We start from the raw sequence: 27,219 nt of genomic DNA on the forward strand, positions 1-27,219 counted from the left end.
AGCTCAGCCTCCTGAGTAGCTAAGATTATAAGCATGAGTCACGGGCTTCTGGTACTCCTCTCTCTCTCTCTCTCTCTCTCTCTCTCTCTCTCTCTCTCTCTCTCTCTCTCTCTCTCTCTCTGTATTTGTGCTGTTCTTTTACTCAAGACTCGTGTTCTAGTGCTCTACCACTTTATCTGGAGCTCTACTTTCAGCCTTTTTTTTGGTGTGTGTGTGTGTGTGTATAGTTTATTGGAGATAAGAGGTCATGAACTTTCTTATCTGAGCTGGCTTTGAACTGTGATTCTCAGATCTCAGCCTCCTGAGCATGAGCCATGGGCTCCCGGTATTATTTATCATTCTTTAGGGCTCTTCCTATGGCAGAGGGGAGCACTGTGCTTATTTTTGAGTTCTAGGACCTGTGATGAATTCTTTATGCTCCTTTAGGGTTTGTGCTTCAGTACAAAGGTTGTGAATCTTACAGTTGTTGTTACATCTGTCTAGGTGACACAGCACAAGTCTCATTTATGGGTCAGGAAGCTGGGTGGAATGAATTGCTCGTGTGGAAGAAGGGTCCTGGTTCATGACTGGTCATCTTGTGATGTGGGTTTTGAAATGCAGCAAATTTTCTTGTGGAGGAGTCTCTCTTCAGTCACTAGATTCAGGAAAGTGTCAGCTACTCAGAGTGAGCTCTGTGGCCTGCAGGAGCCTCTTTCTTTCTGTGTCTGTCTCCTCATTTAGAAAGAAGCGGTTGATCGGGGAAGGATCTGGTACTCTGGTACTCCTTTGTGTGGACAACACGACCTGGGACTCCCCAAGCCTTGAAGATCGAGGTCTGTCACCCAGAGTGGCCCTGGCTTCATTCAGGGAATTCCCAGAAATCCTTTCTCCAAGCAGCGTCTTTTCAGCCTATGTTAGAATTTCACTCTGGGCCTCCAAAGCTGCTTTAGGTGTAAATAAATCAGTGCTGGCAGCTGAGCTATGGCTGTGGCATTGCTGTGGCATACATTTTTGGATGGCTTGAATAATAAGTAAGTGCAAAAGCAATACATATGAGGGAGAATTGGGGCAGGCTGCCTCCAGGGTGGGGTGGGATAGGATGGGGATTGTGGATTCCCTGCTCCTACCTCACATTTCTGCTCCTGACCTGAAACCTTTTGTCAGCTGTGAGATGGATGGCGGCAGCAGCACACAATGGTTGTCTGGTACACAGCTGATGTGGGAAGATGGGGGTTTTGCTCGGGTCTCTGTAGGCCTCTTGGTTACTGAGACCGGTTTAGAAGAACAAATTGAGGTCAGCTCTTCCAGATCTTTGTGATGTCACCCAAAGCTGTGTGTGTGTGATCATGATCAAGCAAGTTGATCTTTCTGTGCCTGGGTTTCCATACCAGAGAAACAGGAAGTACTTCCGGCCAGTATTGTGTCAGATGCAAGGGCTGGTGTCCCCAACCAGTAGCCTTGGATGGAACTTTCACCAGGTGCCTGAAAATTCAGCCGGTGATGTATATATGGTGAGCGCAATGAACTTCTGTCTCCCTTTGCAAGTCCTACTTCCAGGTATTTGGCCCTGGATCCTGCCACTGGCCCTAGGAAGGTTCAATGTTCTGGAATCCGTGAGCTTGCCCCTCTCCCATTCCCAGTCTCGGAGTTCAGGGTCCTTGACTCCTGTTGGCCAAGCCCCTCCCATCATGACTGCTGGCCTGTGCTTTACAAAGCAGGGCTTGCCAGGCTGTCCAGCCAGCTCTGTAGCCTGGCTCCTCCATTCAAGAGGCCTCCCTCCCCTGTACAACTGTGTTTATCATAGACCATTAGCAACATCAAATCTCATATAAACATCTCTTCTTGGTAGGTGACCAGAGACACATGTGAATTTGCATCGCAGTGTCATTCTCCCATGTGATGCCCGTCTCTGGCCATCAATGTCACAAACATGTCTGTTTTGATTAAGATCAGCACATTGGTGCAGAGAGGCAGCTATTGGGCTGTGAAATTGGGAGTCTCAGCTCCTTCTCCCTTCAGAGCCTGCAAGCTCTGTCTTCCTGCCTGGACATTAAAGGCCCCTGCTGTCCAGTGCTCCAGGCCTGTCCAGGGGCTGTACTGATCGGCAAAGTGCCCCCGTGTGACCTTTTTGGGGACCCTGACTACCACTGCCTGCCACTCATTTTCAGCTCAGAATCAGGCAAGCCTGAGCCCACTCGTTGGCTCTATGAGCTTCAGTTTTCTCAGGTCTCCAGTGGGAATATGAATGCCTAGAATGCCTCTTTACCCATTGGACAGTGCAGGCACAATGGCCATATTACAATCCAACAGGCTGGGGCTCTTTGGCTCTATCTGGATAGAAATCACGGGTAAGTTTATTTGGGGCCCTAAGCAGGGGTTTCGTAAGTAACTGTGGTGGTAGATGATGGTCAGGGGCAGCAGGTGGCTTTCTCCAATGTTGCCTGTCTTGTGTGGGCCATGAGCCCTGTGTGCCAGGACTCTTGGTCCCGTAGGGAAAAGTGTCATTGTTTTTTCTGTTGTAAGTGTTGATATCTGCAAGTTTTAACAGCTAGGGGCAAGCGGTACAGTTCCTTTGTCCCAGGAGGTAGGCAGGGCTCTGCAGCCCGGGGTGCTTCCCGGCATTATTGATAGTGAGAGTTTCTGTGCTTCTGGGGTTTAAGCCTAGGGTCCTGCTTGTCCACCGCCCCCATCAGTTGTCGGTGTTAGCTTTGCCGCAGTTGTTTCACTTGCTCCTGATTGGCTGCTGTGGGCTCTGATGCCAAACTCCTGACACATGCTCCTCCCATAGCTGTGTTTCTACCAGGATGGCTCTGGCATTTGGGAATGCTGGTGGGTAGATCCAAGGACCTTGTGCAATGGAGGCAAGACTTTCCTATTGAGCTGCATCTCTCTATTCCTTCTTCCTCTCCTTTCCTTGTGTTGGCAGCCTAATGATGAAAGATCAAAAGTAGGCAAGAAAGACCACTTAAAAGGTGCCTTTATGGGATATGCTGTTGTAACACCTGCACAGGAGGGGCGTCTCTCAGGGGCGTCTCTCAGCTACTCACAATGTGAGCTGAGCCAGACAGCTTATACAGCTAGAAATGGGATGTGATAAGAGTGACTTCATCAGTCATAGCAGTCTCCATATGCAAATGCAGGGCTGTGTTTGCACCAATCATGACACAGTTTTTCATATCATCAGTCATGGCATTCCTTTATGCAAATGAAGGGCTGTGCTTGCATCAGCCACAGGCCTTTTGTTGAGCCACCAGGGGGAAATTTCCCACTCTGATCTGGGTAGAAATGACCACAGAGTCATCTGAGTTTCTTGAGTGTGATGACAAAATGCCCAATGCAAGCTGTTGAAATGCTTGTGTGATGATGGTGCCTTTAGGAATCAGAGTTGGGTTTATCAGATGACCTTTCACAGGATTCCTGGGAAGGCCTGCTGGGCTGCTCTGTGGTGAACAAAGATTCAGATGATGTCCATCTTCCTTCTAGTTTGGTGCATAGTAGAATGTAAAGTCCCGGGGCCCCTGGAGCCCAAGCAGGGTATGGGCACACACTGCATGAGTGAGCTTGCAGGTCAGGGCACGGGATTCATTTCTCTTCCTGACCCTGATGCTCAGGTGCATGGGGGACTTTGAGCCTACTGTCCCCTTGGTTTAGACCATGTTCCCATGTCTTTTTTCCTTTTTCTTTTGTTAGTCATGGGACTTGAACCCAGGGCCTGGGCTCAAGACTAGAGCTCTACCACTTTGGGTCACAGTGCCAGTTTCTGTTTTCTGGTGGTTAATTGGGGATAAGAATGTCATGGATTTTCTTGCCTGGGCTGGTTTTAACCATGATCCTCAGATCTTGGCCTCCTGAGTAGCTAGGATTACAGACATGAACCACAGGTGTCTGGCTTTTGAAGTAAGAAGGCTTCACACAGGACACAAGACCCTTCTCACGTATGAGTCTGGGCTCCCTGCTCAGGAGCATCATTGCACACTTCAAAGGCCAGAAATCTCAACTTAGAGAGGTGGGAGTTTGCCTGGGGCCAGTGTGAGTCACTCAGAGCTTGTCTGTCTGCCTGCCTGTGTGCCTTCTTGCCTTCTTTCCTTTTTTCCTTCCTTCTTTCTTCTTCTCTCTTCCTTCCTTCCTTCCTTCCTTCCTTCCTTCCTTCCTTCCTTCCTTCCTTCCTTCCTTCCTTCCTTCCTTCCTTTCTTTCTAAAATTGGAGCTGATCCAAAATAGCATCCCTTTGGCCTGTCTTTGGCACATATGTATCTTTCACTGAGGGATATATCAGGACCTGATTAAGCCTGAATTTGTCCTGAATGCAAGTGATTGTGGTTGGATGGGGTCTGGATCCCTGGGTCACCAGGGAATAAGAATGAAGAGAGTTCCTCTTCCTTTTGGGATCTCGGGCTATGTTTAGGAAAAGGAGAGTGGGGGTGAGCTCAGGCAGCTAACTTCTAGGGGTCAGCAAGCAGCCAGCAGCCAGCCCAGGCCTGATCTATCCTGCTCGCCCTCAGAGGGGCCTTGCTGTACAGATGCCCACAGTCTGACCTTACGGCTGCTGCACAGAGGAGAGCCTGGATGGCCAAGTCACCACAGGGAGACTTGAGTTTACTTGGCCAGACAGCTGCACTGGTTTGGCAAATATTAGCCACAATCTCATTAAGTCATCGAGTTTAGGGAACTAGGTGTTATCACAGCGGAAGCTGACTTATCCTAGCTAACATAGCTTTAGAACCCTTCTGAAGATTCACTGCCAGTCAGGTTTGGCACAGGAGATAAAATGCAGTTTCCCTTTTCCCATGTTTTAATGAATGCTTAGACTTCTCATTGCTGGCAGACTTGTCGGAATTTCAGCCCTGTCTACCAAATAGCTCCCAAATGAGGCATTATCCTTCATCCAAAACTGCTTCTTGGTCCATGTTGGATCCAGGATAGTCCTGTCATTCATTTAACATCTCTTTCTTCCCTCCTTCATAACTGATCGATGGTAGTTTCTCCTAGCTATCTCATGAGCCCACACCTCTGTCCCCCTTTGCTCCAGCCTCTCTATGGCAGGGGCTACTCTGAGGTCACACTTAGCTGCTCTCAACTCTTCCAGACTCCAACATGGTTGTCATGGTGATACATCCCCTCAATCTGGGCCCATCACGTACAGACCTAACCCCTTTTTAGTTGTGGACTTTCCCCCCTTCTTCTTATCCTTCGGGACCAAGGAACTTCCTGGGAGCCCAGAACCTGGAGATAGGCCTTGTGGAATGAGGTTTGCTCAGGTCTTTGGGCCTCTTCCTTGCATAGATCTCCTCTGTCTCCAACGGGCTCCAATGAGAGTAAACAGAATTGGTTCTGGAAATCTCTCGCTCACTTCTTGTGTCTAAGAATGGCAGGGAGATGATGTGGAAGGAATTCTGAGAAGTGGTAAGGACCAGTTCACTGACTTCTCAGAGCATACACTTAAAAGGCTCGGGGAAGGGGGAGGCTGGCCCAAGTTAGGAGCAAAGTTTTGGGCTGGATATCAGGAGACCATGTGTCATTTCTGGCTTTGGTACCAACTAGCTGTGTGACTGCAGGGGGCAAAATCCCTGTCCATTCTGGCCCCAGCCTTGACATCTCTAGAATGCAGACACTGGGTCTTGTCATGTCTTTTCTTTGGCTGTGATGGTCTGAGGTTTGGTGACCACAGATATAGTGTTTACTTCTGAGCATGCTTTTCCTGTATTATGGATGTCCAGGATTAAGTCTCCATCTAGTCATGGGATGAGATCTTCTTCAGAGGGTTGTAATGTTTTTGGTTGTCTTCCTCAGCAGGAGAAGTATCTAGAAAGATCAGCAGAAGCACCCGGGTCCACCTGCCTCTCTTCCCCAAGAAGGGCTGGGCGAAGATGGAATGTGAGACTGAGAGCTCTGGGGTTGGGCTCTGGCTGGGGTTGGGCTTTGTCTGGCTTGAAATGCTTCCTAATGGCCTTCTGTGAAGCCTCCTCCTGGGTTTGTAGAAGGTTACCACCTTCCGAGATAGTTCTACAGTAAGATGGAGATACTTGTCCTGCTGTCCTCCTGGAATGCTCTGGACACGGGGACTATTTGTGTGTATTAACAAGTATGTACCCTTATGTGTGTGTGGTAGTCACCACATATGCTTTGCATGTGAACATGTCTTGCACATGAGGTTAAGAGATTTCTCCTGACCTGTATATTTCAGTTTATTTTAATTTTTTTCCAGTTGTGGGGCTTGAATGTTTTCCAGTTGTGGGGTGCTGTCCCTGAGCTCTTGTGTTCAAAGCCACTGCTCTACTACTTTGAGCCACAGTGTCACTTCCAGTTTTCTGGTGATTACTTGGAGATAAGAGTCTCATGGACTTTCCTTTCTGGGCTGGATTTGACCCATGGTCCTCAGATCTCAGCCTCCTGAGTAGCTAGGATTACAGACATTAACCATTTATTAAATGGTTACAGACATTAACCTTTATTAAAGGATCTGTTCTGTTCCCTTCTCTGCAAACTCTTAAGTTCACTATGAACAAGAGCCAGCAGCTCAGTGACCCCGCCCCCACCCCCCAACTTCTGTGGATGGGAGCAAAGAGCAAAGTACTTTGAATATTTACTTTGCCTTCCATCTTGGCACAGGCATTAGTTGCAGGCACCTCAGCTCCTGCTGCAGCAAGGTTGAGCTGTGCTCCAGAAGAGCAGGATGAGATGTAAAATGACAACGTGAAAAGGGTGACTAAAGCTTGCAGGCCAGGCATGGGTTCGAATCTGAGTTCTGACATCTTTAAGCTGCGCTGATTTGGGGAAGACCAGAGGCAGAGAGTGTCTCAAGAGGACGCTGAAGAGGAAGGTGGGTGAGACTGCCTGCACAGTGGGTGGGTGCCCATATTTGATTCCCAGTGTAGCAATGAGAAGCCACCAGTGTAGCCAGTGCCACCACTAGAACTGCTTCCAGTGATGATGGAAATGTTCTATGTCTTCACTGGACTGGGTGGTGGTCACTGTCTATGTGTGGCAATGAGTGTTTGGAATGTGGCTGGTGCACCTGAGAAACAAGCTGTCATTTTATTTATAATGATGGTGGTGGAGGTGATGATTCGTGGTATTGTGATTTAAGATCAGGGCTTTGTGCCACCTTCTCAGTCTGTTATTGTTTTGGTTGTTGTTGTTATTATTATTTGTGTTGGTACTGGGGCTTGAACTCAGGACTGGGCATAGCCCATTAGAGTTTCATGGACTTTCCTGCCTGAGTTAGCTTTGAACTGTAACTCTCAGATTTCAGCTTCCTGAGTAGCTAGGATTACTGGCATGAACCACTGGTGTTGGGTTGCTCTGGTTATTTTTTTTTTTTTGCCAGTCCTGGGCTTGATCTCAGGGCTTGAGCACTGTCCTTGGACTTTCTCAAGGCTAGAGCTCTACCACTTGAGCCTCAGCACCACTTCTGGCTTTTTGCTATGTATGTGGGGTACCGAGGAATCGAACCCGGGTCTTCATGCATGCTAGGCAAGCACTTAACCACTAGGCCAAACTCCCGGCCCCTGCTCTGGTTATTTTTGAGATCAAGTTTTGTCTTTGTTCCCTGGACTGGCTAGATCATAGCATTCTATTTACAATTCTCAAGTAGTTGAACCACAGGCAAACCCTGCATTTCACTGGTAGAAATGAGTATTGTGATTTTTTTTTGCCAGAGCTGGTCTTGAATTGTGGTCTCCGCCTCCAGAATCATTGGGATTATAGGTGAGAGCCACTGCATATCATTTTATTTTTACTTACTTTATTTAAAAATTGTCCTGTGTAACTAATGGCCTTTGTACTGGATCCACCACTAGAGGGCAGTAAAGAAGGAGGCCCAATTCAATTTAGTGTAAAAGTAAAACCCATGTCTCCCCCTTTGCTTTCTAATCATATTTTTGTTTCTTTTGGGCCCTGAATTCCAAGACTGACAGTTGCTGGCCTTCTTCCTGGGGACAGTGGAGGACATCAGTGGATATTTCCTAAATGGCCAAATGCATAGGTTTCCTGTGTCCTGGCCATGTTTTGCTCCTGGCTGGGGCTAACAGTGTTGAGCTGGTCTCAGGGAGAAATGGCCAGAAAGCTGATTCCAGTCCTCTATCCCTGAGCTGGGGAGAGGTGGTAGAAATGCTCTGGCTGTTCAGTCTGTTTTGTATGGAAACCCAATTCAGAAAGAATTATAGAGGAAGGGGAAAACAGCTCTGGTCTCAGAGCCAGGAGACCTGAGTCTAAGTCCAGCTCAGCTGATTGCCTGAGTGGAATGTTGGGCGAGTCAGTCACACGATCTCACCTGTGTGACATCATCGGCGTGTATGTATCTAGTGGTGCTGTCTCTTCTGATCCGAAGTAAGGGTCTATTTCCACACTGCCTCATTGTCTTATCCTAACAAAACATCCAGTGTGTGGCTGAAGCCAATCCATTTTTGTCAGATGAGGCTGAAAGATTGTCTACTCAAATGCCAGCTCTGGGCAGTGCAGAGCAGGTCTTGAACCCAGGCTTGCCCAAAATCTGTGTCCTTGCTGCCTCATCACTGCTGTCCCAGGCCCTCTCAGATAGAGGGCACTGAAGGAGTAGCAACAAGAAAGGGGCAGGAGTGCAAGACTGGAGACTCCTCTAGCCACAGAGAAATTTTTTTTTTGTGCCAGTCCTGGGCTTGAGCTCAGGACTCGAACACTGTCCTTGGACTTTCTCAAGGCTAGAGCTCCACCACTTGAGTCTCAGCACCACTTCAGGCTTTTTTCTATATGTGTGGTACTGAGGAATTGAACCCAGGTCTTTGAGCATGATAGGCAAGTATGCTGCCACTAGGCCAAACTCCCAGACTCCACAGAGAAATTTTTGCCCATCAGCATTCCCTGGGGTTGGTGCCTCAGTGATCTCATTCCACTCAGTGGCAGGAATTTTACTTCCAACTTCAGAATGCGTTGTGAGGATTGGGCAGGATTTTCAAACCAGGGGTCAGCATTTCCATTATTGTCACATAAGAAGATTGTTTCCTTCCCCATCTCTTGGAGCTGTATAACTATAATGCAAATGCTGGAAGTCTGGAGAGGAGTAAGAATGTAGTAAGTGCTACATGTCCAAAACTTTCCAGTTAGGCACAGTTTTTTTTTTTTAAAGACAAAAATTATCACTCAGGAGGCAGAGATTTGGAGGGTGATGGTTTGAGGCCAACCTGGAGAAGAAGTCAGTGAGACTCTGTTTCAACCAACAAGTTAGGTATTGTAGTATGCCTTTGCAACCTCAGCTACGTAAGAGGCATAGGTTGAAATATCAAGGTCCAAAGTGGACTCTGGGCTAAAATGAAAGATTCTATCCAAGAAATAAAAGCACTTAAAAGCTGGGGGTGTGGCTTAAGTGGTAGATGGCCTGCCTAGCAAGTGCAAGGTCTTGTGTTCAAACTCCACTACTGCCAAGGAAAAGAAAGATAAAAAGATAAAAGAAAGAGGTAGTACTAATGCTGGGAGAAGGTCTCAGTTTCCTTGATCCTGGGTCAATGAATGGCTTCTGTGAGGTGAAGAGTGTCCCAGGCTCAATTTGGAGCCTCCTCAGCTCCCGTAGAATGGCCTGGACCTCCGAGACTCCACCCTCCCCCACCTGGCAGGTGTCTCCCCCAGGAACACTTCCTGGTGAATCTTCGCATGGCAATCATCCTTCTGTTCCAAAGGAAGGCGCTCCAAGATCCTCGTCGTCGTCTTTGTAGCTCTTTGCTAAGAGCTGGCATCTTTTCAGCACCCAGCAAAAATCTGCAGAGAACATCTGGAACCCTTTGATGGCTGAGAATCCCACAGCACAGCCCGCTTTCCAGCTGTGGCTCATGGCTATACGTCTGCTGTTGGGCAAGCAGCTGGCTGGGTAGTTTGGATACCGCCGTGACCACCCCAAATGTTGGTACACAAACAAAGGGAGACAGTGAGAAGAACATTCCTTTGAAAGCATCAAACTGAATCTAAACTCCATTCTCCACAGCTGTTCGGGAAGGAAGAAAGCGTTCATCTCCTTGGCTTCCTCCACCGGGGAATCTTCTGTCTTTTCTGAACTGGGGTATGTCTCCTGACTCTCACTTAGAGGTGCAAAACTCAGAGTTCTGTGGTCTCCCCAACTTTATCACAAGTCAGTTCTCCTGCACCACCCCAGGCTCCAGCTTCAGCTGAAAACCCCCTGCCTAGGTACCAATGCCTATTGTCTCTTGTCATTGCCTCTGCCTGGAAATTCTGCTTGTTCTTGGTATAATGGGAGAACTTCTAGTCACCTGTCAAAACCCTCTTTCAGCATTACCTGTTTGGTGATACTTCTCCTCCTTACTCCAGACAGAATTAATTTGTAGCCACTCTGGGATCCCATCCTATCTCAAACCCTTTCTTAGCACAATGCTTGTTTTGTATCTTTGGCTTTCTTTTTTCCTCCCTTCCTTCCTTCCTTCCTTCCTTCCTTCCTTCCTTCCTTCCTTCCTTCCTTCCTTCCTTCCTTCCTTCCTTTCCTCCTTTCCTCCCTCCCTCACTCCCTCCTTTCCTCCTTCCTTTCTTTCCCTCCTTTCCTCTTTTCTTTCTTGATGGTACTGGGGGTTTGAACTCAGAATCGTATTCAGGATTGGGTTCGTTTTTGGATTAGGCCTTGCATTTTTCTGTGAGCCAGGCTGGACTGTGATCTTCCTAGCTATGTTTCTTGCTTAGCGGAGATGATGGGTACATACCACTATGCTCAGCTATTGGCTACAAATTGGAGGCTTGATTCTGAAATAGGAGACACATCACAGCTTCTACTAATTACCTCCTATATATTATCTCTCTTAAATCCCACAATAATAACTGAGGTTGTCTTCATCTGGTCTCTGCTTGATAGGTGAGGAAATGGAGAAGTCAAGTCCTGAGGCTTGTGTGGATTAGACCTGAAATTTATGCTCGAAAGCAAGCTCACCTTCACCACAGTTGCTCCAAGAACTCCAACAAGGTCATGGCTTCTTTGAAAGAGACCCTGGCAGTGTTTCCTGACAGCTATACATAATTGAAAATACTAAACTCTAAGGACTGGGGAGGTGGCTACCGTGTGCAAGGATCTGGGTTCAATCCTCAGTAATGAAAACAAAAAGAGGTAAACTCTAAAGACTTTTTAAATCAGATTTGATTAAAAGTTGAGAGCAGAGGTTTCTAGCCATATCTGCAGCTACCTTGAGAGGATCCAAACACTGAGAATGTGAAACCCTGAATTGGCCATTAGCCTTTATTTAGATAAATGAGAGAAGCAAGGCAAATATTTACATACCAGTTACCATGAAACACAAGTTAAATCTGTATTTATTCTGTATCTTGTCATCATAAAGTTGATTTTCTGTTCAAGTCTATTTCCTACGGGGACAAGGAACTTTCTCTGAAATATTGAAAGGTTTATTTTAATAGTGGTAAGGACTGCAGACTTGTACATTGGAGACTGTGAATATTTGTTATAGGAAAGTAAATTTATTAGGATGTGGGTAGAAAACTGTGTCTGCTCACTTCAAGTTGTAAACTCTGATTTTCCTAAGAGGTTGTCTGTGCTCACCGAGTCTGTGGAAACGAGCCCGCATGGACCTCTCTCTAATGAGTCCAGCGAATACGAAACACACTGCTGATTCTCAATTAGGGACACAAATGAAGCTATTCATCCTTGTAGGAAGATTATTTTTGCGAGAAAAATAAATGAGTGGTTCCAACACAAAATTTGGAGACACACTGCAGAGCCTGGATTTATTTTTGTGAAAGCTATTGGGGCTGGTGAGGGCCAAAGCCTCGGATAGTGGGGTCCACTAGTGCTGAGTTCAGCCCCAGGATCTTATTCAATGTTTGGTCTGGGGGTAGGGCTTGGTTCTTTGTCCCCACTCAAACTAGGTTGATGCCCTAACTCATAGAGCCCCAAGATGTAATGTGACTTGAAGGCAGGATCTTACAGAAGTAACCAAGTTAAAATGAGCTCATTCGGGCAGGACCTAACCCAATGTGACTGGCACAGTTTGGGCCAGGCACCTGCGTCTCATATATGCAACCCTAGCTACCCAGGAGGCTGAGCCTTGAGGATTGCAATTCGAAACCAGCCTGCTCATGAAATTCCACGACTCTTATTTCCAAGTAACCACCAAAAATTTGGAAATGGTAAAATGGCTCAAGTGGTAGAATGCCAGCCTTGATTATAAATGCTCAGAGACAGAGCTCCAGCCCCAAGTTCAAGCCTCAGGACACAGATATACACAGGGGCAATTTGGTTATAGACACACACAGAAAGAGGATAACAGGGAGAGCCCCTGGGAGGTGACTGTTGACAAGCCAAGGAGAGATGTCTCTCCTGTAAGCTTTCAGAAGGAGCCAGATGGATGGAGACCATAAATTCCCGTGTGAAAAATGTCCAGTGGGTGGAACTTGGCCTAATAATCCTTACCCACATTGGATGTCTTCACATCACATCCACAGACAAACACAGGGCCTCTCATGTTAGTGCTCTGAGACTTGGCAAACTACCCAGGCCTGACTATCTGGCTACCAGAGGGCAGATGTAACTTCCTGACAAAGTCTAAGAGCCTCCATTACACCCCCTCCAGCCTCTTTGTTCTTTTGAGTTCTAGAAGGTGCCACCTTTGGAGTGATGGTCGTGATCCCACTGGGTGTCCCTGTGCCTGTTAATGAATTCCATGGCCACCTCTGGATTCTCTCCACTGCTTCCCCTCTCCCCTCCTTACCTGTCTTGAGTCTGCCTCCTATGGGACCTATCCCCCTCACTCCTCACCGCTGTCATTTCTCCTGATCACAGCTTTAGCCCAGCACACCTATTTGAATGTTTCCTTCTGCCTAGGACCTTGCATCCCAGCCACGAAGATGAGGCCATTCTGTGCTCTGGTGCACTGGGGAGGCCCTGATTCTGGTTCACCTGTAGGGACTGAGATTCATTTTCTTTCTAGCTTTTTGCTCTTTCTTGGGCATCATTTTTTTAATGGAAATTGCCACCAGGTTGATGATAGCAAATCTGGAAAGTGAGAAACAAAATTTATTTTTCACCAGCGAGCCAGGAAAATGCTTTAGATGTAAGCCATGGGTGCAACTGGGACGCGGAGCATTTTGAGTGAGCAGTCTGGGCATGTGTATGAGTCTGTGGCTGCTAGCCCTGGGTTTTTCCTGTGCACAGGACTGGCATGCACAAACCTATGCACCTGTATGCAAGACTTGTAACTATGTGTGCATGGTTGGGCATGCAAGCAGGTGTAACTGAATGCATGAGTGTGCACTGTGTTTGCCTGTGCGTGCACACTGACGAGCACGCAGAGATGATGACTCTGGGTCTGAAGCAGCAAAGGAAGGTCTAGCTGGGATGGGAGACCCACACAGAGGGACAGCCACCATCGCTTGTCCACTGTTGCCAGAGTTGGATACCAGGTCTATATCAAGAACCAGATGTTGCCAGCTTTCTCCCTTTGGTGAGCTAGGACTGTCTTGCTGACCTGGGCTCAAGCAGTCTGCTGAAAGCATGGAGGCACAAATGAAGATTGTACTGGGATCTGGGCCGTGGAAGCATATCCCTGAGGTGGGGATGGTGGCAAAGGGAGCTCCCTCCACCGAGGACCAGGTCACACTTGCAGAATGGCCTTGAACATGCTGATAATTGGCCCCAAGTGGGACTCAGCAAACCAATGGCTTAGACTCCATACTCTTTCTAGCCTCGGGTTTGGAGAGAATGCATGTGAACAAGCTCCCTGGAGCTCTGCTTGGGGCAACTTCTCCACCAGGTGACAGGTCCTGCCTGTCAAGGAGATGGTGACATGATGCCACCTTCAGTCTTTGATCACGGACATTGCAGCTCTACTCTCTTTCTGGCATTAGTGTAATTTTCTTGCCAGATGAGATACTTGAACCTCCAAATCTAGAGTGGCCTGCAGATGGGCTAGAGGTTTCTTGGTCTGCTCAGGTGAGGGGGTGGGGTATTTTGGTCTCTTTGAGGCCAGGGGCTGTGGGATCTGGGAGGCCAATGTCAGAGGTTGAGGAGTGTATATGCGTGTATGTGTGTGTGTGGGGGGGAGATAGGGCTATGACATTTATCAGTGTGTGTGTGTGTGTGTGTGTGTGTGTGTGTGTGTGTGTGTGTGTGTTCCTGGGCCTTGAGCTCAGGGCTTGGGTGCTGTCCCTGAGTTTTTGTGCTCAAGGCTAGCTGAACCACAGCTCCCCTTCTGGCTTTTTAGTGGTGAGCTGGGGATAAGAGTCTCCCAAACTTTCCTGCCCCCGCTGGCTTTGAATGACTATCCTCAGATCTTAGCCCCTGCAGTAGCTAGGATTGCAGGCCAGCATGACTGAGCCGGTAAAGCGGGTGTGTCGAGAGGAACCTCCAGCCTGGGCTTGTTTTTAACCCAACAAGGAGTTCTTCTGGGACAGATAGAGTGCAGGTGTCTCAGACAGGAAGGGGAAGCACTACCTCTCTCTGGCTCATTTACCTGTGGAAAACCTCTCCCAGGGTCCAGCAGGCAAGCCAAGTCCAAGGCTAACCCTCCCACTTGGTCCCCATCAGTGTCACCCCAGCTCTCCCTGACAACATACAAGCCTGGAGATATATGGAGATTAGATTAGATGCCAAGGGTCTTGGGCTGAGCAGATTTACAGATTTACCATGCTCAGGAAAGGGTGGGTGCTGTGAGGAACAGCTGTGCCACGAGGTCACCCGTCCCTCAGCTGTCCCCTCCCTTCCTTTGCTCCCCTTCCCCCCAGGCTGTGGAATGATTGGGCTTGACACATTCATTTGCTGCCTGTTAAAAGTCCATTTTCTGGGCTGGATCAGGCGCCGGGTGGGCGGCGGGGTTTGCTGGCCTCGCTGTGGGCCAGCTGCCGCAGCTACTTAACATGCAGAATAAATATTAGTCTCTCCCAGAGAGAGGCTCGACTGCAATTGTCTTTGGCCCCGTGGACGTGACTGGGAGGTTTGCCCACATCCCTGCCTGGCCCTGGAGACCCTTCTAGAATCCTGGGAGCTCAAGGGTTGGGCTGACCTGGGTCCACCTGGGGCTTTAGCCTCCAGGATGCAGATGGGGGAAGAATTCCTTCCCCGGGCAGAGGGAGGTGGAGACTGTGTGGGTGCAACATTCATTTGGGGTTCATCAGCTCATATTTTGGGATCAGCCTCCTCAACTCACAAAATGGTGATCTGTAGCTCTGCCTGTGTTGAAACCAGCTCCTCCATTAGGCAGAGCTACCAAAGTCTAGCTCGGCGTGGGACCTCTCCTGAATCAGTGGCGACCTGGCTACTCCCCAGGTTCACAGTCCTAGGCTTTTCAAACCGGTATATGAATTAAAATGTCGTCTGAGAAGTTTGTTAAAGATGCAGATTCCTTTAGCTGACTGTGGACTCCCCTTGAGTGCAGAGTTCGAGACCAGTCTGGGAAACATAGGAAGACCCTGTCTCAAGAATGAAGGCCCTGAGGATCATTTCCCTCTCCACAGCAGGGCTATGGCAGGGCCATCTGCAGTGTGTGTATGTGTGTGTGTGTGTGTGTGTGTGTGTGTGTGTGTGTGTGTGTGTGTGTGTGTGTGTGTGTGTGTGTATCAAAACTGGGGCTTGAATGTAGGGCCTGGGTACTAACCTTAAGCTTTTTCACCCAAGGCTAGACCTCTACCACTTAAGCCACAGCTCTATTTCTGGCTTTTCAGTGGTTAATTGGATTTAAGAGTCTCAAGGACTTTCCTGCCCCTTCTGACTTCGAACCACAATTCTCAGATCTCTGCCTCCTGAGAATCTGGGATGACAAGTCTGAGCCACCAGTGGCCAGCTGAAATGTGGCTTTTCAGACATTGCAAAGAGCATGGGTCACATGCTTGGAATCATGGCTTAGACACCCCTGAGGGTGACCCCCCCCCAAGGCTTAATTCTTTAAAGGATGAGTAGCTAGGAGGCCTGAGCTCCTCTCTGCTCTCTGTGCTGGACAGGGCTGGCTTGCTGGGCCCTGGGAAATGCTGCTTCACAATCACCAGCTGCTCAGAATCCCAAAGTGTCCCCAATTTATGAACACATGGAATGTCTTCCTAATGAGATCCCGGTGGGGAAGATTAAAGATGGCGGCTGCCCTGGAATGGCACTTGGAGGGGAAGTAGATGCTGGGTCTGGCAGGCTGAGGGGGCCACAGCTCCTGACAGGTCAGGAACACCAGTCTTCCTTGGGCATAGGGTGAGTGGCAAATGGGCTTTGGCCACTCAGAGGTTCAGAGGCTTAGCCAGGGTCCACTCCCCCCACCCCATCTTTGCTGTGCTGAGGTGAGGCTTCTCCCAGCCTGAGGTTAGGGTGTAAGTTATCCAAGTTCTTTTTGAGTTAATGGCATCTGATCAGTATGTATCACACACACTAATGTAATAACAGCTGCTAATTATACATCCCCGTTCTCACTCGGCCTCCAGTTGTGGGAATTAAAGTAGGATGAACCGAGGCCAGGAGAACCACCCTTCTCCACCCCCATTTAATATTTTATTCCTAGGGCAACAGCTTTGTCTAGTCTTTTATTTTGTTAGTCGTAGGACTTGAACTCTGGGCCTGGGTGCTGTCCCTGAGCTCTTCAGCTCAAGGCGACTGCCCTACCCTTGAGCCACAGCTCCACTTCTGGTTTTCTGGTGATTAATTGGAGATAAGAGTCTCACAGACTTTTCAGTGCCCAGGCTGGCTTTGAACCTCGATCCTCAGATCTCAGCCTCCTGAGTAGCTAGGATTATAGGTGTGAGCCACTGCACCAGGCTTCTTATTTCTTTTTGTTTTTAATTGCAGAATTCAATCCTGGGCATCCCCTGGCTCCATCTCCTCTCACTTCTGCCTCGTTCTGAGATCTTTGGGCCTCAGTTTCCCCAGTTACACGAATGGAGACACGGGCAATACCCATCTTAAAGTGAAGTAGGGTGATCAGGTCTGGCCAGTGCTATCTTGGCTGCATGGTGGATGGTAGGGTCTGACATCTTGTCTTCATGAGGGGGAAGATGAAGCCTCCACCTCCCTGGTGATGGGAGTGCCAGAATCCCTGGAGGCAAGGGCGGGTATAGGTTACTAAACCTGTGAGTTCAGGGCCTGGAACTGGGAGTTTCCTGTGACCCTGCCCCCTGACCTGACCCTATTTAGCCTGTACCAGCTTAGGCTCCATTACACCATGCCAGGTGTCTCTGTGGTCCTGTCTTTTCTCCTGGTTCCTGGCTCTTCTTACGTTATCATAGCATACCAGTTCTGTTCCAATGGAAAGCTCCATTCAGCTCCATTCAGCTTCATTGGAGCTGAATTGGTTTGTTGGTGTTATTTTTGTTCTTTCTTTCCTCTCTGGCCTTCATGGCACAGTTTCCTAACAGTGTTGAGTGTATTTGCTGACTGCTGGTCTTTAAGACAGGATTCCACCATGCAGTTGCCAGCCTTTTAATAAAGACCTCTCAAAATGTGGCCTCTCTCCTTTCACACTGTACAATGAAAGGACCCTGGGGAGAATTAATAGTGGTTTTCAGACCTGATGGTTTCTTTAAGTGTGATTAAAACTAGTATCAGTGCCTGGTCCATCCTGAGTCCCAAGAGTTCTATTTTCACCAGAATGTCTAGAAAGAGAAGGATTGATGTCAGCTCTTGAACACACCTCCCAGGTTACTCTGGTGTCCAGCTGAAGTTGAGAATTTCTCCTGGGTGGAAGTTTCTAGTTGCTCAGCCTGGCGTACCACAGGCCTCTGACAAATGAGAATCCTTGCTTTAATGTTGTTTATTATGTTAGAAGTATTAAATGGCATTACACGTTAGGCTACTCATCTGTTGAAGCCAATGGACTAAGAAGAGCTTCATTAATTAAAAAATGTGAAATGGCGGTGGTGGGTAAATCAATGGAGAGAATGCAGCCATATTATCCCATGCACATTTGTGAAGATAGAACCCGTAGCCTAGGCTGTAGCTCCGTGGCAAAGTGCTTGCCTAGCAAGTGCAACTCCCTAGGTTCTATCCCAAGTACTAAAAAAGACACACACACACACACACACACACACACACACACACACACACACACACACACACACAATTCATTTAAAATAAAACGAATAAAATGGAATCAAATAAATCGAGGGGATATGTGGCTATGGGAAGTGGGGAAACCAATGGATGAAAGAGGTGATAGTGACCAGAATACATCGTACTCACAAACTGAGTGTTGAATTGAAACCCTTGTGTACAACTGTGTAAAGATCACCAGTCTGGTACAGTGGCCTGTCATCCTAGCTGCTCAGGAGGCTGAGACTTGAGGATTATGGTTCAAAGCCAGCACAGGCAGAGAAGTTCATAAGACCTTAATCTTCAACAAATTACTCAGAAAAAGTTGGAAGTAGCACTGTGGCTCAAGTGGTAGTGTACTACCCTTGAGCAAAAGAAGCAGGGAGACAGAGCTTTAGGCCCAGAGTTCAAGCCTCAGGCCTGGCAAAAATCAATCAATCATAAAACAGTGTGGAATAGAAGAAATGCAAGTATGTCTGTCTACATAGAGGGTGAGTTAGCAAGACTAGCACATCAATTTTAGTGTCCCCTTTCTCTACTTCCATGTCCAGGAAAGTGGAAGAGGGTCTGGAAGTGGACAAGCTCAGGAGGGGGAATAGCGGGAAAGGTAGAAGGGAGACAGGAACAGCACAGGAGAGCTGCCTTTGTGGGGCCTCTAAAGGTCCTGCTCTTAGGAGCCTGATTCAGCCTCTTCCAGAGGGAAAGAACGTTCTGGAATACTGGGCTATGAAGTCAAGGTAACAAAGCACCCTGTAGGCCTGAGTTATTACCACTCAGGCTGCCCCAAAGCACACCTCACCCATCCCAAGAAATTGAGACTAAGTTTCTTACCGCCATGGGATATCGGGTCTAGAGATGGATATAATTGGCTATTAAAAATGTAATAAGATATTTCTGGCTCTGCAATAAGGCAGTATAAAAGTCATACCTATGACTCCCATAACATACAACTAACAAGAAATAACGGGAGTGGGGTGAGGGGGCTCCTGCCTATGGGGCAGGTTGATTTGGAAAGGGAAATGGGGCTTGGGGTCTCATCTGCAGAGGGACTGTGGGAATGAGGTCCTGGGGAAGAAAGAAGGCAAGCCCTCTGATTAGGAGAGAAGGGCTGGATGTGTGGGTTTCTTAGGATAACCCTGGAGAACTTGTTAGTCTACCTCTCACATTTGGATACAATTGGCCAGGGCCCTGGGGATTTCATGGTCAACAAATGTCATGGCGCAATGCATTGTGGAAGGTCAAGTGACAGGGCTGCCCCATGGAGGGATATGGTTAATCTTAGATCCACCCCTCCATCTTGCCTCTAAGCATGGCCTAGTTTCCCTAGGAACACCTTAAAAATCTTTCTGTTCTCTCTGTGGGCTTTACCTTTCCAGGCTGGGCCTGGTTTGCCCTGGAGAAGGCCATGCCCTTGGCGGGGAGGGGAGGAGGGTTGTACTCATACCCTATTTACTTGAGACGAGATTTTTCTTTTTGAGTCCATTTTATTCTGCGAATGCTTGAATACACTGCTGTGCATTGCTTTTCTCTCTGGTGAGCACTCTGTCAAAGACACTGAGGACACACATGGAGGAAAACAAAAGCCCTAACTAACAGAAATTAGGAAGGGAGGATTTCATACCTGGTCCTGATCCTGGTCCTGGCTAGCTTTGGGGAGGCAGCTCAGGCCTCCCTCTGTGTCCTGTCTCTATAGTGAAATAGAGGAGATGGTTAACGCCGAAAACCAAAGGTTAATTTTAGTTCTCAGTTGGGAAGGTTCCAGGGCAGGGTGGGTTGCCTTCTTGTTTTGGTGAGGTATTATATCATGGTGGGTAAGTGTGGTTGAGCAAAACTGCTTACATCAAAAACCAAGGAGCAGAAGATGGGGTGTGGGGGGGGAGTAACCAGAGTTCCAGCAGCCCCTTTAAAGACACACCCCAAATGACCTAAATACCTCCCATTAGGTACACCCAATTAAAAGCTCCCAAGCCCCCAAAACATCATTCTAGGATCAAAGGATTTAACCTGGAGACCTTTGGGGGTGCACTCAAAACCCAGACCTTAGCACCACAGAGGTCCAAAGGGCGGGGCCATTCGTTCTAGTCCAATCTCACAGCTACAAGGCTGTGGCTAAGAATCAACAACATCCTCACCAACTGGGCCTGTCCATCCGCCAGCAGCTCGTTCTGTACACACCACTGCTGTGCTCCTGCCCTCAGCTCCATCCTTCCCATGCACCACAAGACACAGGCAGCCTTGGGGAATGGTGAGGCCACTGCCCCCCAGATGCTTTCTGGATGTTCCGTGTATGAATGGCTAAACCTCTGAGGGACGCACACTCAGACTTGCCCTGCATACACTCACCTTCTCGGCACCTTTGCTCCCACGAATGTGTCAGCCTGAGCACCTCTTCAGCAGCCAATTTGTCGGCTCCCTGGTCTAGCCGAAAGCCCCCTCCTGCTCCAGGCCTGCTTGGCAGCCATCATGGAGGCTTCTCCATCTTATTCCCACCATCCCATTACTGTTCACTGCTCTGTGCCCAGTGTGGTTTCTGGCACACAGTAGGCACACGTGTGGTGATCTGTACCCCACAGGCACTCAGCACTCAGGGTGTACTCAGCTCCTCTCCGTGGCAGAGGCCTCAGTGAGGAAGAGCCTGGCTCTGCAGATCTTAGGGAAGACCTGGAATTTGCCTGAAGGACACAAGAGTTCCTTCCCTCTTCTCCTTGAGCTTTGGAGGTAGACATCTTTCTTTTGGTGTCTTGGGTCTGCTAGAAAGTGGCTGTGTGGCCTCAGACAGTTCCTTTACCTGCTCTGAACCTTACTTAGCCCCCTGGTTTGGGAAGTGAGGCTCATGGTTGTTGTAAATGTGGAGGATACCATCGGTGCATGCCTGGCACCTCACAGGAGCTCCAGAAACATGAGCTGGTGCGATGATTGTTGTCATTAGCGGCCCTGCGGTTTTATGTTTTTGGTAGTCATTCCTCCAGCTGTTGGTACCTGGGCTGGGATCACCTAGAGCCGTAAGGCAGCCTGGAAGAGCGATTTCATAATTAGCTCAGCAGATGCAGGATGTGTCAGACCCCCTGCCAGGGATCATCTGTGGAGGAGGAAGGTCTTCAGCGCGTTTGACTGGGAAGAACCAGACCCGCCTGTCTGACCTGGGTCCTGGAGGCTCTGTAGAAGGGTGATTCTGGCCAGGGCCAGCAGGGGGCAGGGTTCCTCGGGTCTGCAAGGGACCCAGAGCCTTGGAGAACCCCCTGCATGTTCAGCAGGGTGGGGTGGGACTCAGTCTCATTCAGGACACCCCAGAGGTCCAAAGAGGCTGCGCAGAGGCCATGTAGGAAAACTCCATTCTGATGTCCGGTGTGGGCATGTGCTCGGTTTTCTATGTAGCCCTCCACTTGGTTCTTATGTCTGTGTCTCTGTCTGTCTCTCCGTCCATCCACCCCCTGACTGATCCAGGGCTGCACTGTGTACTCTCTAGCCTCTATCACTGGGCCGTCCTCTGTGTCTTCCTCTCCATTGTCCCAGCAGGATGCCTGGCTAGGGCCCTCTGCTTCTGTCTGTGCATTGGAGTTTCCCCCCATCCCCTTGACACTCCTGATCTCCACTCAATCAACACTTACAGGGCTTTCCCAAGTCTTGTGGTGAATGAATTATCACACCGCTGCAGCCTTGATGTGAGAGCCATTATTATTCCTGCTGGTAGACCAGGAGGCTAAGTAAGCTGGCTTCAGGCAAACTTTCTTTCCTTTCCCCCTTTCTTTTCTTTCTTTCGTTTTGTTCATGGGCCTCATGCTTGCTCAGTTTGCTTGCTGGCTTGCTTAGCTGGTGCCTACACCTCCATCTCTGCATTTTGAAGGCTATTTTTGCACATGGACTCCACTAGTGAACTTTTCTGCCTAACTTCTCTCTGTAGAACAGAGAGTCTGAGGATCTCAGCTTCCTCCTGAGTAGCTTGGCGTGAGCCACTTCAGCCGGCTTCTTCTCAACCAGTTTCTGTCCTCCAGATGGAAGCACCCGCTCAGCTGCTGCCCTCATACATGAATTTTGTAGAACTGTTGTAATATTTCTTTAATTCTAAATAATGTTCGGGAGATGTCTCCGTGCTGTTACACAGATCAATAGCTTATTGCTTTTAGTATTGAGTTGTATTCCATTGTATAAATAGACCACAGACCACAATTTGCTTCTCCCTCCCCTTAGCGGCGGGTGTTTGAGATGCCTGATCATGGCTCCTTGCTCACTCTTGTCCTGAAGTAGCATGGGAGTAGCCAGTTAGTGCATGGCACAGACCCAGAGCTGTTTCCCTGGATCTCCAATTGCTGGCACTCTCTCTTGTGATGCCCAGCAGCAACGGGGCCCAGGTTGGGTCCTGGTGAGAGTTTGTGTGCCTCTTTCACATCAGTCCTTCCTGTGGTAGCCCTAGTTAAATGAACAGCATCCTCTAGTAGGCTTTCCAAGCTGAGGCTCCAAGGTGATTTGTCTCTAAGGAGCACCAAACCCCTATCTCCACTGTACATACTGTGGGACTCTGACCCTGCCTCCCTCCCACCCCCCCACCCCGCCCCTGAGGCCTTGAACTACAGAGAATGGAACATCTTGGTGGCTTGGAAATCAAAGACAGCTGGAGAAGGGGTTGTGACTGTATTTCCCTCTCTGTCTATGGGGCAGTAGTTGGCTCAGGCTGGCGAATAACACCAGGATTGCTGAAAATCATTGTGATTACAGAAAACCCAGAAAGCTCCCCCTTCCCTCCAAGGCGAAACGAGGCAGAAAATTCTGCTAAGTGCTTTAATAAGAGGCGGCCACTGCTCAACAATAGCTATTAAAAACTATCAACTATTTAGACATGGGAAACTGGGTTGGCTGGCGGGGGGGGAGCTTTTAAGGGCATTTTTAAGGCCCTCTATAATGTCAATAGCAATGTTATTAATTTCCAGCTAAACCTGGTTACCAAAGTCCTTAGGGGTTAAAGAAATTTGATAAGCATTCAGATTCTGAGCTAATGAAATTCCCGTGGCCGTCATGGGCCCTGCACAGATTCTGCTGCTAGCACTGCCTGTTGTTAGATTCTTAGCCTGGGGCTTGGCCTAGGAGAACAGTGCCCTGCCAAGCTGTCCTGGCTGGAAGGACTTGACCTTCCTCTGGCCTTAAACCTTCCTTCTGTTTGGAACCGTCTTGACTTGGTGCTGCTGACCTTCATAGCCACTAGGGGGAGCCAGAGTTCCCTGCAAAAGGCTTCTCTCCCAGCACACAGGGAGATTGTTCCCCCTCTGTGGCATTGCTGATAGGGTTCTTTTTTTTTCTTTCTTTCTTTCTCCTTTTTTCTTCTTTGTCTTTCTCTCCCTCCCGCTCCTCCTGCTTCCCTTTTCCTTTCCTCTTTTTTTCCTTTTCCTTTCCTTTTCCTTCTGATCTGGTTTTCACTATGATTCCCAGGTGAGCCTTGAACGTTCGATCCCCCTGCACCAGCCCCTTCAGTGCTAGTTACAGTTGTAATCATTGCATTATTGTGCAATGATACATGACTGTGGTAAAAATGCCCTGTGCTCATGCAAGCCTGTAGGGCTGGAGAGGAGTTGAGAGCATAGCATTGGGCCATCCTGGCTTTGCCTCTCCCAGGGGTGTGAGCTCTGAACCTCAGTTTTTCCCACCTCTAAATGGGCCTAATAACCCTTTCTCAGGTACATAGAGCTAGGAAGGGCTATGAGACCACCAAGAGCACACCGATAAAGGGCTTAGTACTGGGGCTGGCATACAGTGGGTGTTGATGACGGCATAATCATTTAAAGGGTTGGTTTGAGTTCACAGCAGTGGTGGATGGGGGCTCTAGAGGAGGGAAGAGGTTTTGTTCTTCTCCATCCCTGGTAGAGTTAGGGTACATGCATCTTAGGCATGGAAGGTATAAGGAAGTGGGACCCCTGAGTGCTTAGGGGGACAGGGTGTCCAGGGGGTAGGACTTACAGGTAGAGGCAGAAGAGCCCATCCTGTCCATAGCCTGGCTCAGTCACCTCATACAATCTGCTGCATGATTACAAGAGCTCATACTGGAGCCGTATAGGTCCCTGGTTCACACTGTCTACTGAAGTTCAATCCTGCACAAGATCCTATGCGTGCAGCCTTTGCTCAAGGAGTCTCTTTGTGTCATTAGACACAGGTCTAATGACAGTTCTTAAACCCCTACAAAAAGACAGACATTTCAGGGTCCTTGTCCTTGGACTCTATCCAAAAAAATTTCTGGTTCATTTGGTTCAAGTATCTGTATAACATTTTAGGGACACACACACACACACACACACACACACACACACACACACACACGCACTGCTCTGAGTCACTACCCTGTGGATTATTAGCCGGAGGGACCTCATTGCTCTGTTTGCTTCTTTTGACTGGAACTTGCAAAGAACTCCCGATGATCGGGAGACTCACGGGCCCACACCTGTCTGGCCAGGCAGGTGCAATGCTATGCTACTCTCCCTTCAGGGTCAAGATATTAAGGGGCGTGTCCAGGGTTCCACAGCGGGAAGACAGGAAAGATTTGAATACTCCTTCCTCCCTCCCTCCCCGCTCTCCTCGCCTGCCTTCTCTAAGGTACAGTGCCAAGCTCAGGGGAGCCAAGGAAGGTGATAGGCACTAGGTTTCTAGATGCTAAGTAATAGATCAAACCTAAAGACCATTCTCTGTCTGTCTGTCCATCTGTCTGTCTGTCTGTCTGTCTGTCTGTCTGTCTGTCTGTCTGTCTGTCTGTGTCTCCCAGCAGTACTGGTTTTTTGAACTCAGGTTCTCATACTTTCCAGGCAGGTACCTTGTCTCCTGAGCCATTTTCCCAACCCTTTTATGCTTTAGTTATGTTTGGGATTGGCTCTTGTTTTTGCCAGGGAGCTGACCTGGACTGCAGCCCTCCTCTTGCTGTCATTGTGAGGATGAGAAGTGCATCCACTGCTATGACTTTACTGGGGCACTTACAGACTTTTTGCCTTCATTGGCCTTGAACTTCCATCCTCCTGATCCCTTTGAACTACTAGAACACTGCCCCCATCTGTCATGGGATACAGTTTCCCCCCCACCTCCCGCCCCAGTGCTTTAATCCTATGTATTTATTTATTTTGCTTTGCACCATTCCTCAAAGGATTTGAGATGATCTACAAGAAAACATCCAACAAAGATGTAATAAAATATAAATAAGGTTTCCTAGATGGCAAGCGGCCCCAGTTCAACCCAAGCATTTACCTGCACAGCCTGTCTGGTTTCACCCACCAGGCTTTCAGCACCAAGGGCAGAGGCACGTCTGTCCCATCCTCTCCTTACACCTTGACGCCTGGTGGTGACCAGCTATTAAGGAAGCCAGAGCTCCTTAATCTTTGCTGCATGAATAAATGATTGAGACCTTTTACTTCTGCCTGCAGCTGGCATATTCTTCAGAACTCAGCTGGGGTCCTGTGCACCTCCTTTCCCCACAGGCTTTAGAGACCTCAGAACTAAGATTGTATTCTATTTTTTTTTTAACTGCTTGGATTTTCAGCATGTGTTTTTATTCTGTGTGGTCTTATTTCTGGCTTTTCTCTTCTACTGCTGGCTACACAAAGCACTCTCCTCATGCCTGAGCCCACCCACTCTGTTTCTGATGCTGAGACCCTCAGATTCTTCAACACGAGGACTTTTCATCTCCCTGGGTACCTTCATCTGAGAAATGCCTTTCAAAGCCTCTTGAAAGTCAGAAGCTGCTGCTTTGATGTCTCTCTTAGCTTCTCTGCAGGGGACAGGCCTGCTTACTCAGGCCGCCTAGGGCCTGAGTACAGGCAGGTTCTTATACCATCCCAGGGAGGTGTGTGTGTGTGTGTGTGTGTGTGTGTGTGTGTGTGTGTGTGTGTGTGTGTGTGTGTGTACACACATGCGTGTGCACACGCGAGGGCCCTAAGAACCAGCCAATTAGAACTGAGAGTGAGGAGACCCCGCCCCCTCTACCAGGTCCAGTGTCCTGGCTTCTGCCCAGACTCCATCTTCAGGACCTCACACCTGATTGCAGGCACTGGAATAGCTCCCAGCTACAACATTCTGCCCTGGAACTTACCAGGAAGCTGCTGGACTGGTCCTGTCCCTGCAGACTGGTTGATTGCAGGTCAGTGTGTGTGTGTGTGTGTGTGTGTGTGTGTGTGTGTGTGTGTGTGTGTGTGTGTGTGTTGTGGGGGGGCAGTTGTAAAGACCTGCTTCTAACACTTCCTCAGTTTATGGTTAAGGATAATTCAGAGGGGGGCACCCGAGCTCCAGGGTTGGCCAGGGGGGTTCACTGAACCATTACTACCACCACTGGTGCTGGCTCTGCCCCAGCTCATCCTCCTCATGCCCATTTGGTGAGGGGTCCTCTCCTGAGCCCCTTGCCAGGCAGTAAATATTCTACAGCAGTCTCTCCTGCTCAGGGTACATTGGCAGGGGACCCACTAAAACACTCTCTCATTTGTTAGGTAAAACTAGGCTTCTTAAGCCAGGCACTGGTGCTCACCCTGTAATCCTAGCTACTCAGGAGGCTGAGATCTGAGGACTGCAGTTCAAAGCTAGCCTGGGCAGGAAAGTCCATGAGACTCTAATCTCCAATGAACCACCAGAAAACTGGAATTGGCACTGTGGCTCAAGGGGTAGAGTGGTAGCCCTGAGCTGAAGAGCTCAGGGACAGCACTGAGGCCCAGAGTTCAAGCCCCATGACTGAAAAAAATCTCCAATCAAACCAAACCAAACCAAACCAAAAACCAGGCCTCTTAACCCCTCCCCCCAGCAAGTGGGGGTGGTTGGGAGGGTACTAGAGAATAGGCATCCCAGAGCATCACCTGAGTCCAAGCTCCCTCTCCTTTCCGTGGGCCTGCTACTTGCAGTGCTAGGAAAGCCTTTATTATGGCCTAGGGCAAGGCAAGCCCTGGTCCTGCCACATGTCACCTGTGTGGCTTTGAGCAAGTTGATTCATCTCACTGGGCCTTCATGTTTTCATTTCGTAAGTACAGAAGCCTTGACTCTGAGGCAGCACCTAAAAGAGGACTAAGAGCAGTGCCCAGAATCCTGCAAGCCCACAGCCCTGGGCTTCCTGTCTGCTTTATACCCCATTGTGTCGTGGGCTCCTGGGACTCATAGGGGACAGCAGCTGCAGCCCACTTCCATCCGCCATCAGCAACAAGGAGTCTCTCTACCCAGGCCTTGCTAAGTCTGGGTGGGTTTGTGTCATGTCCCACAGTCTCTGGAAGCCATCAGCATCTGGTTTCTAACTGCTAAGGTGACACATTCTGCCAGACC

This window comes from Megascapheus bottae, chromosome 24 (genome assembly GCF_031878675.1).
Source record: "Megascapheus bottae isolate mThoBot1 chromosome 24, mThoBot2.hap1, whole genome shotgun sequence".
Lineage (NCBI taxonomy): Eukaryota > Metazoa > Chordata > Mammalia > Rodentia > Geomyidae > Megascapheus > Megascapheus bottae.